Here is a 13,051-nt window from a genome sequence, read left to right on the forward strand (position 1 = left end):
CTAGGACAGGCTGGGATTCTGCCCAGGATGAGGCCTTTCCAGGACTTGTCAGCTTCCTCTTCTTGGGAAAGTCAAGTCATTTGTTGATGGTTTGGAGAGCATCCTGCTGCCTTCCATCTGCTCAGCCCTGGAGGCCCCAGCCTCCTGGCTGAGGTCCTGGAGACCGTCGAACATTAGAAATCTCACGGGAGCAAGGATGCCACTTCCGGGCATCTCTGTAGGGGGACAGGGACGGTGGCGGCGGCTGGGATGAGGCCAGGAAGGTCAGGGCAGAAGGAGCTTGTTTGCTTCCAACACAGCATTAGGTGTCCACGGGGCGGAGGGGACGCTTGGGCACACTGCCCATGCTGCGTCTCTCTGGGACACATGAGTGTCCCTCCCACCCCACACTCCCTAGACATTTGTCAAAGAACAGATTTCTTCTTCTCCTTCTTTTTTTTTTTTGCAGGTCACAGGTCACCCTGTGGGTTGGGAAGGGTACTATGGCACGGGGAGCGTGGTGGGGAGGAATGTGCAGAAGACGCAGTGTGGCTTCATGACAAGCCTTCCCCTCCCACAGTTGGGAGACAGGAGGTCGAGTGGCTGGCTGGACCTGGGGTTGGGTGGGTGGGTGTTTGCAGCCATCCTGACACCGGGGGCGGCCGTGTCTCACTTTCATGTCAGCACTTGTTGGCCAGAGTCAGGAACAGAGAGTTTCCTCAGCTCAACACTAGCCTGCAGCAGTGTTTGGCACGTGGCACCGTCTCTCGCCAAGGACTTTCTGGAAGTGAGTGACCTGTAAGGCCAAGGGTCCCTGGTCTCCCTGCCGGCCTGGTGGCACTCCCTCTCGCCATGGTCCGTCCCCACCTTCCCTAAGTTCCCGCAGTGCTCCTTCGGCCCGGGAAGAGCCTGAGGGGGCACAGACCTGATAGGTCTCAGTCCGTGGAGCTACCTCAGCAAAGAACCTTCTGGCCGGGGGGTGACCAGGTCTCCTTGATGGGGGGACCCTGCGGCTGGTTTCAGGGTCTCTCCCGAGAGGAGGCCAGGAGGACCTACGCTGCCTTCCTCACCCAAGGTGCAGCCCATCCTGGAGTCTCACTGAGGCTATAACAGGACCCAGAGGAGTTATGCTCCCTCTTAGTAGAAACCGAGACTAAGTCGAAGCCACTCGATTTCAAAAACCAGAAATTCAAAGAAGAGAAAGAATATCTGTCCAGCCCCTGGCTCAGGGTCCAGCCTGCAGCAGGTGCCACGAAATGCCAGTGCCCCCTCTTTGTCAGTTACCAAAACGCTGCCAGAAATAAAATTCTCCCAAAGTTAGAAGCGGAGTCCACCCAGGACCTCACACTTTCTAACAACGATAATCCATAATTGAATTATTATCATATTTGATAATTGACTTATCAGGGAAATGCACTTTAAAAATTTCTTTTATTTTATATATGTTTTTTATTGAAGTATAGTTGGTTTACAGTGTTGTGTTAATTTCCGGTGTAGAGCACAGTGATTTAGTTATACACACACGCACATTATTTTTCAGATTCTGAGAAATGTACTTTTGAATTACTGGGGCAGTTCTAACAAATTTTACCCAGATCTTCTAGAGTTTTCGGTTAACTAGATTGAATTTGTCGCAGCCTCGTGGATGGCGAATAGATGAAGTTTTGCCATGTTCCCCCAAGCAGCACAGCCCACTCATCCACTGTCTAACTCTAGAGCAGGTCAGCTGTTTCTTAAAAAGCTGGAAGTCAGTATTTTCGGCTTTGCAGGCTGCTGGTCTCATCACAAGGACTCAGCTCCGCTCTGGGTGATGCATCTTCAGACCTGCCGCAAGAGCGAGGCCAGGGCTGTGGTCCAGCAAGGGGCTTCCGGTCGTGGCTGTATTGCTGTCTCCTGCTCCTAGGGAGGTGCTATTCAGTAGGAAGATAATACGAGCCACCCATGTAATGGAACCCTTTTCAGTAGGCACTTTAAAAGCAAAAAGAAAGAAGTGGAATTAATTCTAATAATATATTTTACTTAACCCAGTACATCTCGAGTCTTATCATTTCAACACGTAGTCACTGAAAATGAGATATTTCACACCCTTCTCCAGCACAGTCCTCAAAACATGGCGTGTGCTTTACAGGAAGGCACATCTCATGCTGGAGTAGCATCTACGGGTAGAATGTGTGTCCAGGGGACCATGCTGGACAGCACAGCCCAGCCTTGGAGAGGACACTTCACAATGAAGTGAGGCTCATCTCTGCTGGCCGAGTCTGCCATCAGCTCTCAGCTTCTTTCTGGTTGGAAACACATTGCTAGGAGCTTCTCCACATGGAGGGCCAAGGGGGTGTGCTGGGGTGGGGTTCTGTGTGTGTGTATGTGCGTGCGCGTATAGGTGGGTACATGCATGTGTACGTGGGTGTGTGCATGCACCTGTGTATGTATGTGCGTGTACATATCTATAATATGTGCATGTGTGTGAGTGTGTATTTAGCAACCATCTCCGTAGGAGGCGGGATAATGAGGACAAATCCCTGAGCCCAGGGAGTTACCAGGATACAAAGCGGGGTGGAAGGAATGCTCATAAAATACAACCCGAGGCGCGGTGCCTAACGGGAAGGGTGGGCAGGGCCGCGGGGCTACAGAAGTGAGAGGGAGCACCGGATCCGGCAGCAGCTGTGTGTGCAAGTTGAGGCCGGGCCTGGGAGACCACGTTGGAGGCTCCTGGGCAACCCAGCCAGCCCAGGTCTCGAGACCTCGGGGAGGAGGGGGCAGGAGAGGTCTGATCAAGGGGCAGGTGCAAGGCAGGTGGGCCGGGAGGGGCGGGGCAGGGTTGGAGAGACAGGTGCGTGGGGGACGCGGTGCTTCTCCTGGAAGCAGACCATTGAGAGGATGGGGGCGGGTCTCGATTTGGCTCCGTGGAGGTTCACCCAGTTGGCACAGATGCGTGGCTTCCTCTGGACACGCACCATGTCCTTAGCTGGAGGAGGGACGGAGGCAGAGGGAAGACGTCAGTCAGGCTCCATCAGTAAAGGAGAGGCGGGCGCCGTGGGTGGGAGGGAACGTCGCCTGAACTCCTGCTCCTCAATGAGGCGACTTCGATTTAATTTAAAGGTCACGTTAGATTCCTATTAATGAATGGAGATTAATTCCTGTCTCTTCACTTAACATCCTGGCCTTTGTTATCAGGCACCTTCCTCTGACATTTTCTAAGGTCAGATGAATTTCTAAACTTTCTCGGGTACTGCAAAGTCTTCTCCAGATGTGGGTGTATTGCAATATTCCCTTTCCTCACCTGCCTCACGGTTTAAATAGGATTGTGCAATTACATTGGGTAGGATTTTGTTCGAAGTCCGTGATGGGGGCGACTTCATCCACTGTGCTGTCCTTTAAGAAGTGCTGTCGGTCAGTCTGGTCAGTCTGAGAGCAAGAAGTCTCTGGGATGGTTCCCCGCCAGTGGCAAGCTGTGTGTTGGCCAGGAACCCCTGGCTTTGCTGGTCTTTTCTGAATGTGCCAAATGGCGGGGGGGTGATGTAGACCCTGTCACTGGTTGCCCTCTCTGCTCCATGGACAGAAGGCTGAGGCTGGTCCTTCGTGGAGGGGGTGGGCTTTCAAGAGCCCACCCTTCCCCCTTAAAACAGAGAAGCACCCAGTTTGGGGTTCTATGTAAAGGTTAATTTGGGGGAAAGCAAAAGTTTCATCGTGTGACAGCCAATTCTCCTTTTCTTCCGGTAACAGCCTGTGGATGTAGAGGCAAGTCATCCCAGGTTGTTGAAGCCTGCTCCACCCTCCCACCTTTTTTTAAAATTTTTTAATTTGTTGACACTGCCACGTGGCATGCAGGATCTTAGTTCCCTGACCAGGGATCAAACCCGCACCCCCTGCAGTGGAAGCATGGAGTCTGGACCACTGGACCGCCAGGGAAGTCCCCACCCTCCCATCTTTTGCTGCAGCCATGGCAGCCACGGTGGAAGCTGGGGATGGGGTGGGGGCACAGACACACTCCCCTGAATCATTGGGTCACTGCTGGAGGACAGCCACCCGAAAGGCTGTGGGAGGAGAAGCAGGAGGTAAGTGCCCTCTGTGTGAGGCCCTGGGGTCTGGGGCATTTGTCTCTGCCTCATGGCTTAACCTGGCCCACCCCTAACACTGATGGAAACCACCCTACTGGGGCCAGCGTCCCTCCCAGCTCCACGGGCCTCTGACATTCAACTTCCTTTTCCACAGACAGCATTGCTGTTCTTTGGTTGCAAGTTGAGAGACAGCCCAGGGCTGTGAAGGCAACACAATGGTCCTGATCAGAGGCAGCAGAACCAAGAAAGCAGAGGGCTGTCAAGGCCTGGTGGATCATCCGAATCAGTCCTCGCTGAGGAGGGTCGGGTGGAAGAGGCCAGAGGGCCTGGGAGCAGGGAGAGGGCAGAGGTCTGGGTCTGGCAGGGAGGCAGCGGCAGGGAGTCTGGGCCTGGGGACCAGTTTGCAGCAGGTTGTGCTGGGATCCGGAGAAGAATGGGGGAAGGCAGGTGGGGCTCCACCCATCAGTGACTGGTACCAGGCCTGGCCTGCGGGGCTCTCTCTCCCAGGACAGGGGAGTGGTGATAAGGCCTAGAATTCATAATGGTGTTTCCTGTGGGCTAAGGGCTTCACCTGGGCCATCTCCTTCAGTCACACATCCCTGTGAAGTAGGGAGATTATCTATTTTGCTCATAAGAGAAAGGCCACTTGGCAGGGTGAATAATTAATGTGGGTCCCTTTCTTCCTTGCCAAGCTGCCTTTCCAGGGACGGACCCCCAGACAGGGCGGGGTGGAGGCAGGTCGACAGCAAGATGGGTTCGAGGGTGAGTCGGAGGTGTCCCGCCAGGGGTCTCAGCTCTGCGACACCAGTTGGGACTCTTGTTGGTCCTGGCTTCTCTGGCTGGGGCTTTGGGGCTGAGCCTGGCTGCGGGGTTGCCGTCTCCTATTGACCTGGGGCTTGGGTGCAGTGGTGGGGAGCCGGGCCCATTCACCATCTTTTGATGGAGTAGAAACTCCTCCATTGGAGCAAGGGTGCAAACTAAGAGACTGAGCAGCACTGGGACCCCTGGAGGCCTCCCCTCCCCCGGCCCGGGCTCCCGTTGCTCAGAACCTCCGCCTGCAGGTTCACTCTGTTCCCTGGCTCCCAGCCCTCCCCTGCCTCCGGTGCCGGTGCCGTTGCCCAGTGCTCGGAACTCTGAGTGCAGTCCCTGCGGGTCAGCTGAAGCAGGGCCACGCCCAGTGTGCAGGGCTCCTCCCCCTTCTGTCCTGTCCGCCCTCCCTAAGGTGCTCATGCTACTCCCCTCTGGAGGGCTCACCTCCATAGGAGCTTGGGCATCTTACTCAGACTCCCTAAGGCCTTGGACTCTGGATCAGTCATGCCAGAAGAGTCCATCGAAAATCCCAACAGGCCCTCAGAGGGGACCGCACGTGTGAACACCCGATCTCTGCTAGTGGTGAGGAAGATGCGGAGTGGAGATTTCCAGATCCTCCTCCAGCTTCAATGAAACGTCTCATCTTTTTTTTTTTTTTTTTTCTTCTTCATTTCTGCTAGAAACGTGCAAGCACTGTTGGATGGGATGAAGATGTTTAAAAGTTCCTATCACAGCTCAGCACGAGCCCTGCAACTGCCCAGAGCAGGTTTGAGACATTACTCTGCTCATCACCCTGTGACCTTGGACCACCTGTGACCTTGGGGACTTTCTAACCTCTGTAAGCCTTGGGTCCCTCATGTGGGGTCCGGGAGGCTCATTGTCCACACTCTGCTGTTGGGTTCATGAGACCAGGTACCCACTAGCTGCTCCCTGCCCCTGCCGACACCCTGACATCCCGTTACCCTGCCCGGGTAACTCTCCTCGGAAGTAAATGTATCAGTGTGTGTCTGTTGGGGCTGTGGAAACAAAAGACCGCAGACTGGGACTCAAACAACAGAAAGATATTGTCTCTCAGTTCTGATAAAAATTAGAGTAGAGAGGAATGAAGCAAAGAAAAGAAAAACAATGGAGAAAATCAACAAAACCAAGAGATGGTTCTTTGAAAAGATCAACAAAATTGACAAACATTTACCTGGATTGATTAAGAAAAAGACAAGACTCAAATTTCTAAAATCGAAGTTAATGTGGGGGCATTACTACTGATTCTACAGGCATGAAAAGGATTATAAGAGGGTTTTATGAACATTTGTACATCAACAAATTGGATAATCTAGATGAGATGGACAAACTCTGGAAACACAAACCTACCAGGCATGAACCCAAGACACAGAACGTTTGAATAGACCTATAAATAGTAAGATGATTGAATCTGTAATCAAACATCTTCCACAAAGAAAAGCTCTGCCGCATTAGGCTTTACTGCTGACACTTCATTTATTAAAAACTGAGGTGGTAGCTGGGGAGAGAGATTCGGGTTAGGAATTAAGAGATGAGACATCTGTGAAGGAGGAAACTGGTCGGAAGATGCAGAAAGCCTGAATCCCAGTGTGTAGCCCCGTATCTTGTTGAATCCATCTCTCCGTCCGGGATAGGTTGGTCCAGTGAGACAGTTGTGTCTCATCTTGGTGGCTTGCTCCGCGCCCTTCCTGATGCTCCCATGGTGATGACGCCATGTCCGGGCAGAGCTGACAGCTGGGCACCACCATCAGTGACTTCGAGTGGCTGCTGGGCCTGGAAGAACGTCCCAGGGCACTGGGGGGGCGGGGGGTCGCCCAGCACCTCACGCCTCTGGAATGAAGACATGATGTCACCCGACCCTGCTGTTGTTGCAGAAATGTTTTCCTGCTGATAAAGGTGCTCAGTCCTTATATCAGGGAAGCATGTGATGCTTCAAAGCAAACCCGAGAATGAACCCCTGGGTGCCCACTCTCTCCGGGGCCCCTTCTCCAAGCGATGCCACGCTGCGTGGGAAACATCCGGGAACAGGATCAGGCTTCAGGACAGAGCCCCGGGGCCCCTGCTCTGTATCCCAGGCTTCCAGGTTGGTGTGTTTTGTTTTCCTACATCTCTTGACAGTATTGGCAGAAGGTCTGCAGCCTGGAAATGGCACAGAATACAGGGTGTCCCTCCTTCTCACCCTCTCTCAACCCCACAGTTACCCCTCAGCTGGAGAGTGGGGAGATGTTTTCTCAATCCGCCTCAGGAGGAAGAGAAAAGCAAGGGCGGAAAACACACATGGCTTTCTTACTCCAAACACGGCCTCTGAGGGGCCCCGAGGCCAGTTAGCGCCACACAAGGCCTGCCCTCCCCCTGCCCGAGGCCCATCACCTGGTCTCCTCCCCGCTGGTCCCTGGATCCCTCCCTCCATCCCCAGAGCTTCAGGCACCTCTGCCCCTGACCCTGGGCTCCATCCCAGCCCCTCTCGGAGGACTACTTTCCTAATCACTTTCCCCTGATTTTATTGTCACACACACCATTTTCTTAGCAGGCCTCTTTCTCTTACAAACATTTAAGAACAGATTTTAAGTAAAATGGATTTGGAATGAACTGCACTCTGGCCCCTTCATGGATGTTCTGCCCCTTGTTCATGGTGTCAGGCGTGCGAGCTGCTGACCGGTGCTTGGGGACCCCGTGGGGGACAGATCAGGAGTCCCCCCCGCCCCAGTGCCTGCACATATGCTACAGGGGGCTGGGCCGGGAGCACCTGGGCGCTTCCAGAGCACTCAGGGTTAGCGCTGCTTAGATAGTGAGCGCCCATCACCTCACCAGTCCCCCTGAGCAGGGTACCCTGCCCTCCAGGCCATCACGTCTGGCCTCTCTGCGTCTTGTACCTTTATAACAGGCCTGGGGGGAGCAGTCACAGGCAGGCTCTGTGACGGGTGTGAGTGAGGCCAGGCGGGCCCTCGGGGCAGCACTGTTCTCTCTCTGAGATGGGGCTGTTCTGGGGGCCTTGCAGTTGTGGTTATGATTCAGAAGGACCTTCCGGTGGGGAAGACACCTCCTACTCCCAATGGCACCGCCCCATCACCAACCCCACGTACATGTTCGGTGTCTTACTCATCTCTCCCTGATGCTTTCCTGGTTTACTGTCTGTCTGCTTGTAGATGGTCCCCCGACCTCCAGAAATATAAGTTCTGGGGAGGCAGGGACCTTGTGCTTTTCCCTTCGGCTTCCCAGTGTCCACGCTGTGCTGGGTCGTCCCTTGCCCTGGCACGACCTCAGCTCAGGCACGTCTCAGGGCCAGCTTTTTGAGAAGCCGCAGTCCTGCTCAGGGACAGCTCAGGGCTGCTCTGCAAGAGGCCTGCTGGCGTGACTTGTCCCCTCCGCCACAGGTCAGCGAGGTCAGAGCCGAGACCGTGGACGATGTGAGGCTGGACACTCATTGATGCCTGGGTGGAACCAGCCGGGCCGCGACAGGTGCACAGCTGCTCCTGCTGGGAAGTCCTGGCGTTGAGTACTGAAGACACCAGCCTCCTCCACACGTCACTTGTGCCGGTCTGGATCCCGGCTCCAAAGTGACTGCAAATCTCGGAGGACCACTCGGTCCCCTGGCCATGGTTGCTGCCCAGGGAAGCAGGAGGTGAGCCCAGAAGGGGAGGCTCCTCCCTGGGTGGGGGCCGGCCTGGCTCCGGGACCCCTGGACGTCCAGATGCCGTCTACACAGGCAGGACACTTCCCTTCTGTCCTGGAGTCAGTGACCTTGAAAGGGTTTGGGTGGCCAGAGCCTGTGGGTAGGAACTCTTCCCCAAACGTGGGCGACTGGCCACTTGAGGTGGGGGGGTGCTGGGGGAGAGGAAGCGGGCCTGATTGGAGCCCCTCATCTGACAGTGGCCGTGGGTGAGTTCCCGCACATTCAGGGCAGATGCAGCGGCTACGCTCACTCTACCCCTGGGGGTGTTCCGGCCATCGGTCCTGCCGTCGGGTGCGGCCACCAAGCCCCCGTCTGCAGGGAGTGCTTGCCATGGTGGCTGAGTCAGGCCTGTCTCACTCACACACCCTCACCTCCGAGGTTTGAGGGGCTGCCGGGGAGGAGAGCTTTCCAGAACAGAGCCGTGTCAGCGGCCTGGAGCTGGGCGGTGGTTAACCCATGAGCAGGCATGCGTGTTGTGTGAAGAGATAAACCCTGGAAACACAGGCAGGAATAGAACAAAGCTCAATCCAAGCCCACTGCAGCCCAGGAAACTCACAGGAAACGAAAAAGTAGAATTTCCTGCCTATAAACAGAGTCCAAAGGAATGTGTCGGGTTTTAGAAAGTAGGGTGTCTCTGATTTCACCAACAGGAAGAAATGGGTGGGGTAAGGGTGCGGTGGGCAGGGAAACCTTTGACAAGTGCGAGCGTGATGCTGCAGGATCAAAGGTCAGAAGGGCAGGGTTTAACTCTTAGCCTCATCACTCCCAGGTTGGGTGACTGGCGAGTCACTTACCATCTTAAAATGTAGGCGGGGCTTCTTGCCCTACCAGCCACCTGCTTTGTCTACTACCTGCCCTACCTGCAATCTGTCTTACCTGCTACCTGCCGTATCAGCTACCTGTCCTATTATCTGCTCTACCTGCTACTTGTCCTACCTACCACCTGCCGTATCTATTACCCTCTATTTACTACGTGCCCTACCTGCTACCTGTCTTAACTGCTTGGTCTACCTACCACCTGCCCTAAAAATCCTCTGTCCTCTGCTGCTCACCCCTCCCTCCCTCTTAACCCCTGGCAACCACCAATCTCTTTTCTGTCTCCATGAGTCCGCCTCATTCAGAGTGCCATAGAGTCGCAATCACAGTAGCCTTTTCAGACTGGCTTCTTTCAGTTGGAAATCTGCATTTAAGGTCCCTCCATGAATTTCGTGGCTTGATAGCTCATTTCTTTTTATCACTGAATCATGTTCCATTGTCTAAATGCATCCCAGATTACCTATCCATTTTAGATGCTCTTTATTTCCTTTCCCCCCAGCCCCCCAACCCAGACTGAGGTCTGGATCTGGTGCAAAGCTCCATCCAGCACCTTCATCTGACATTTCTCCTGGGACACCCACCCCGTGTTGGACTTTCTGCTTCTTGGATTCCAGGCTCCATTTCTTTGATTCCATGCTGTGAAGCACAAACTTCAATAGCTTTTGGGAAAGAGAAAAGGGAAGGAAATTCCTGAGGTTGTGCACATTTGAAAATGTCTGTATTCTACCCTCATCCTCAATCGATTGGCTAGGTATAGAATTCTCAGTTGGAAGCTATTTACTTTCGGAATTGAGAAGGTGTTGATTTCTGCTCCAGCTTCTGGAGTGGTGGTGGAACAGTGGATGCCGCGTGACCCTGTTCATGGTGTAAACCTTTACGGTTTCTCCCCAGGATGTGCAGGGCCTTTTGGCGTGGGTCCGCATCCATACTCCATGTCAGTCTCTCAGATGGAGCGAGCGCTCCCTGGGTCTGGAAGTCCCTGTCCTGTGGCCGTGTCTGAGCCAGACCAGCAGCGCTTGTTCCACGAGTATGTGGCTGTGATACAGCTGGCCGCTGCCCCGCTCCTGGCTGATTGAGTTGGCACATTTGCGCTGTGACCGCCTGGGTCCTTGAGGAAGTTGAGTCACTTCCTGGTGCAAATCACAAACTGTCAAAAATGCTGTGCTTGCAATTGAACTTTCCACATATTTAAAGTAATAATGGCTTCACGGGAGCCAAGACAACACCCAGGCTCCGATGACACTCAATTGTGCTGACGGAGGAGCTGCTGAAAGACGGGCAGGCTGGTGGGGATCCACTCCAGGCTGGCCCAGCTCCATCCTCGCAGCCTAAGCGAGGGCTCCGGGCTGAGCAGTGGAGTCAGGGACAGGCTGGCTGGCTGGGATTCTGTCAGCTGGCATTTTGGATTCATCAGTCATCAGACACCGAGGCTTCTCACAGATGGAGAGTTGCCTTGAATTCAGGCCAAACTTTGTCTCATCAAGGATGTGGTCTTTTCTCCTCTGAAGAAAGGCTTTTGGTGTTTGATGGGTAACAAGGCTGCTGCTTGCCGGGAGGAATGGCGCTGGGCCGCAGCAGTGTTGTGCTTTCGCCCCTGCACCACGATGCTGGACAGGTGTCACTACCCGCCCCTCCACGCCAGCTAAGATGAACGGAGACACATCACTGCAACCCAGCAGAGATCAGACTCACGTCCGGGTCTTTTTCGACCCAATCCCCATCTCTCACCATTGGGCCACACTGCCCCTGATCCTCAGATGCAAATATATGTGCTGACATACGAGAAAACCTATGGGAACCTGTGAGGTGATCCTTGGGAGGGGAGCATGCTGGTGGGACATTTCTGCAGGGAAGAATGGCCACGTCCACGTCCGACCAAACCCCGCAGCATAGAAACTGCTCCTTAGGTGGCATGGGCCACTGAAGGTGTGCCGAGCCCGGATGAAGGGCTGGATCTGAGTCCAGGCTCCGACACTTAGTGGGGCCTCCCTGGTCAGCTGCTCCGAGCCTCAGATTTTCCATCTGTAGGTCAGGGGTGAAAATGTGGCCTATTTAGGGTCACGGAGCTCTGTGAGAACCAAGGGGGAGTATGGTGTCTGCTAAGCATTTTAGAAACTGTGAAGCAACGCTTGCTGGTGGCCACGTGGACACGAGGATGGCTGTCCCAATGGGAAGGCTGTTCACTTAGGTAGCCGGGTGCATTTTCTGCCAACATAAGTGACAGGACTTTTCCCTTTTGCTGTTGGGAAGGAGTGACCAGCATTTCCTGGGACTGACACTGGGACCCTTGCCTCTTGGGGAAAGGAGAAAGGCATGTCTTGGAGCCCAGTGTGGAAACGAGCTTCTTCCCCTGGGAGTGGGTGTGGTGTGCATTGTGCTCTGGCCAGGAGGGAGGGCTGGGTCTGAGGAAACAGGAGGGGCTGGGCCCATGTCCTCTTCCATCGCTGCCACGTTTCACTGGTGGGAGAGACCTCTGTTTCTGTATCCACGAAGTCTGTGCCCCCAGGGTCAGCAATGCCTTCCAGGTACCATCAGCGATGAGTGACAATGGGGGACCGGCGGGGGGCGAACGGACAGAGAGCACTTTGAAGGAGCAGGCTGGAAATGTCTGGAATAAGCCTTCCAGGCCTAAACTCTCAAATTCGTTTTCCCAAGTTGTTGTTACTAATGGCAAATGCAGAATGACCTGCATAAGGTACAGGTTCCTGGGAATTTTCTGCAATACCCTTCCCTGTGCTGGGCCTGGAGAGGACAGTCCGTCACCAGGGATCGAGCACTTACTGTGCTCACCTCTTTCTATGCATGACGAATGGCGTCTTCATTTCAAGGTGAGGAAACCAAGGTTTAGAGGGATTGAAGGGGAATTGACAAAGTCAGACAGTAGTTGCCAAGTGGCCGGACTGAGGTTGGAGGCCGGGGGTCGGACCCAGGGTCCTCACTGTTTCAGTTTGAGCAGAGACGCCTCGGTCCCCTCCCACTGAGAGCCATGGCTCCTTTTGTGACCTTGTGTGACCTCGTGTGCTGCTTTCACATCGGATCAGTCCGATGTGACTTCCAGGCTCTCCTGGGCTGACAGCATCCCTCCAGATTCATGTCCCCACCCTCCCCCCGGCCCCTGGAACCTCGGAACCTCTGTGACTGTGACTAAAAAAGAAGGTCACATCTCAGAGTCACTGCCCTGTAATTAGTTAGGAGGGTGTCATCCCGGGGTAGGGCTGACCCTGAATCCAGTACGGCTGGTGTCCTCATAAGAAGAGACACAGACACAGACGTGCAGAGAGAAGGAGGCCGTGGGATGACGGAGCAGAGGTTGGAGAGATGATGCCACCAGCCCAAGACCACCGGGGCAGAAGCTGGAAGAGACAGGAAGGACCCTCCCTGGAGCCTCGGAGGGGGCGTGGGAGGGAGCGTGGCCTTGGCTTGGACTTGTGGCCTCAGGACTCTGAGGGAAGGATTTCTGTTGTTTTAGGCCCTATCTATCAATACATTTGTGGTGATTTCTCGCGGCAGCCCTGGGACACGAACCCGCACACTCAGCACTCTCTGGAGATGACCTGTCAGACCGCAGGCCTGTGGGGTCACGTCGGATGGACTCTTTCCTCCCAGCGACACCTGCCTTTGGCTCTGGTTGCTGCCTGGCTGCCTTTCCTGCGAGGCTGGGAGGGCGAGGCCTTCCGGCCCTTCCTCGGAAGGGAGG

The sequence above is a fragment of the Hyperoodon ampullatus genome (assembly GCF_949752795.1).
Source record: "Hyperoodon ampullatus genome assembly, chromosome: 14".
In the NCBI taxonomy this organism is placed as follows: Eukaryota; Metazoa; Chordata; class Mammalia; order Artiodactyla; family Ziphiidae; genus Hyperoodon; species Hyperoodon ampullatus.